This window comes from Puma concolor, chromosome E4 (assembly GCF_028749965.1).
Source record: "Puma concolor isolate L17-30 chromosome E4, mPumCon1.1.hap2, whole genome shotgun sequence".
NCBI lineage: Eukaryota > Metazoa > Chordata > Mammalia > Carnivora > Felidae > Puma > Puma concolor.
Genome location: NC_141683.1, coordinates 64484696 through 64487758, shown reverse-complemented (window position 1 = coordinate 64487758; position 3063 = coordinate 64484696). Strand labels below are relative to the sequence as shown.

At 45.5% G+C, this 3063-nt stretch overlaps 1 non-coding gene across 1 annotated transcript; it reads right to left on the bottom strand.

Annotated features, from left to right (window-relative positions):
* Positions 1 to 213: 213 nt before the first annotated feature.
* LOC112863227 (U6 spliceosomal RNA) lies at positions 214 to 317 on the bottom strand. The gene has a single exon (XR_003223884.1). It is a non-coding gene; the product is annotated as a U6 spliceosomal RNA (small nuclear RNA).
* Between the last annotated feature and the right edge of the window lie 2746 nt (positions 318 to 3063).

The window sequence follows — 3063 nt, the reverse complement described above, 5'->3', positions numbered from 1 at the left end:
TTTTTTTTATTTTTGGGACAGAGGGAGAGAGAGCATGAACGGGGGAGGGGCAGAGAGAGAGGGAGACACAGAATCGGAAACAGGCTCCAGGCTCTGAGCCATCAGCCCAGAGCCTGACGCGGGGCTCGAACTCACGGACTACGAGATCATGACCTGAGCCAAAGTCGGATGCTCAACCGACTGAGCCACCCAGGTGCCCCCAAAATAACCTTTTTTTTTATGGAACTCTTCACGAATTTGAGTGTCCTCCTTGCCCAAGGGCCATGCTAATCTCTGTACCATTCCAATTTTAGTATATGTGCTGCTGAAGCCAGCACCAAAATAACATTTTTGATACAAGTTTTACTTTGCCTTTGTACATAGGCATAATGATATTTTACCTTTAAATGACCCAAAGCTCCAGTGCTAAATTATGTTTCCCTTCAAGGAGGATATAATTTCATATTCAACCAGCACAGCAATTTCAGGCTTACCAATTAAGTCTGTAGAAGGAATTATCATCCTTCTAGCTATGATCCTTCTTGCCTAGCAGGAACTGCGGAATGAAACAAAGTCCCATATAAAGGTTAGGGAGGCAATCCAGCAAAGTGAAGGAAACTGGATGTGAAATTTTGAAAGCACCATTCATACTTGCTGTGTTTCGCATTAGTAACTAGTCTTCTTGCTTGGAGACGAGATATTTCCCAACTTGCACTTTGCACTGGTTAAAATCTGGAGCGTCATTTTGCCTCTTAATCTTGGTTGGTGCTGACACCCAGTTTGCTCTTTTACAGCTGGCTCCGACCAACAATGAAAGTAACCATTTGTAAAGTCAAATAACAGGAGTAGTTCTTAGGGAGACCAGCAGCCAGACTGATTCACCAAGCTGGCCCCCTTCCCAGGAATAAAGAAAATGCTAGGTAGCTGTCGTAGCGGTTATCCTGGGTGACACTCAGGATTCCCAACCGCATGGCTGGTCAGGCGAGTTAAAGAATGTCTGGGACTAGAGCAATAATGGAGGTGACCGCGCTGCGGCAAGCCCTGAATTAAGTTGGTACATTCAAAGTTGCCATAGAAACCCTCCCTGAATGTCCTCCCTTCTGCAGAACTGAGCTGATGTTTAAATGTTAATATGCCTTCTTACATTTCGTGATATGTGAAATAGAAAGTAGATAAACACGGAAGAAAGAAAACATACTCGGAGGTCTGGAATACTTGAGAACTGAATACTTTTCCCATCTTAAGTTATCCTTTCAAAAATTTTTTTTCAACGTTTTTATTTATTTTTGGGACAGAGAGAGACAGAGCATGAACGGGGGAGGGGCAGAGAGAGAGGGAGACACAGAATCGGAAACAGGCTCCAGGCTCTGAGCCATCAGCCCAGAGCCCGATGCGGGGCTCGAACTCACGGACCGTGAGATCGTGACCTGGTTGAAGTCGGACGCTTAACCGACTGCGCCACCCAGGAGCCCCCTAAGTTATCCTTTTAAACCAGTGCCTAAAGGAGGGGTGGTGTGGGTAGCAGCGGCTGGGAGCTGTTCAGGGCAGTCTTTATGCCTCTAGGTCCAATGCCGCGCTCTGAAAGGCACCGCTGAAATTCAGCTAACCCAGCTTGCACTTGCAGCCAGATGACAAGCAAAGTGGCCTTTCAATAGCAAACCTCCAGGAGGAAATGCCAGTTCGCACTCGTGAGAAGTTTCAGTCACTGTACATCCACATTCGATTTTCACCGCTCACTGTCCACGAGAAAACATTTGGAGGCTCTTTAAAGCCGGTTACACGATCAATTAATCTATAGTATGTTTTAAATAAATATTTCTGGTAAATGTAACAAAAACCGGCATTTGTATGGCTTGCACCTAAATTATCATCATCATTGCGAAGCAGATGCGGAACGCAGAGACGAGGCAAACAATCAGGACTGTAATTTGCTCAGTAACATTGTTTTAGATCTAATTAGTGCTTATGCAGATCCTTTACAAAAATGTGAAAACTGCACCAGGATGTAATTGTTTAATGAATTTAGTGCAAAGCGCATCTGCATAAATTCCATTTTAGCTGGAAAAACTAAGTTCAACTGCTATTTGCTCCAGAGCCAAAACATTGTGAATCGTGCCCACAGTGCCTTAGCCCTGCTTTGCTGGCTTGGGTATTTCAAATAAATACTACAAAGTTAAAGCCTCCAGCTGCAGACCAACCCATCTGTAGATGTTTGTTATATTTGGCAGTATTGTAGAATGATTGTGCCTTCCTGCTGGAAGAAAAAAAAAAAAAAAAAGAAGGGGGGGGAAACAAGGTTCTGTCAGCAAAAAAAAAGTAAAAGTTTGGAATATGCATCACCCAACAAAAGTGGAGTTTTGAATGGGAGTCTGGTTTATGTAGCAGTGAATTTTAAGCACCTGTTAGCATGGAGCCCACCATGTAAACCCAATAATATCCTTCTTCTCTGTTCTCCCCCACATTTAATTTCTGACAAAACCACGGAAATTTGAATTGGACATGTGTTTGAATGCAATGAAATTTGAGCTTTTTCTTTAGATTTCAGGGAGGGCATTAGTCACTTCTTTGTGATGGGTGTTTAAAGATCAATATTCGTAACTTGTATGCGAAGAGAGGAGTTCGCCACGGATGTTTACGTGATTGGCTGGAAAGTGTTTGGTTTTTGTTTCTGTTTTTCTGGTTTGCCTTCTGCCTGTGCTCAGCACGAATGCTCTGAGCCACGTGCTCTATTAATGACTCCCGTGCGCACCGGGCTGGTGTGTGGCCCGATGGAGATGTGTCGGGCCCGCTCTGGAGGAACTTTGTAAAATGACTGCAAATATCATTTGCCATCATTCAGCTGAACGCTCCAGTTTAGGCTGAAACACCCCGAGAAGCATGCAGTCGATGTTCGGATTGAACCAGAAGCGTGTGCGGCTCCTCCTGGTTCTCTGGTGAGGGCCCAGTCTCAGGATGTCCTGGGTGAAGGTTCCCGGGAGGCAGACGGGGAGGCAGGGCGGTGCTCGCAGGAAGTTTAAGGGGGTGGGTGGGGACAACAGTAGAGGGATGGGGGTGCCCTAGGCCCGCCCGTGAGGGAGACAAGGG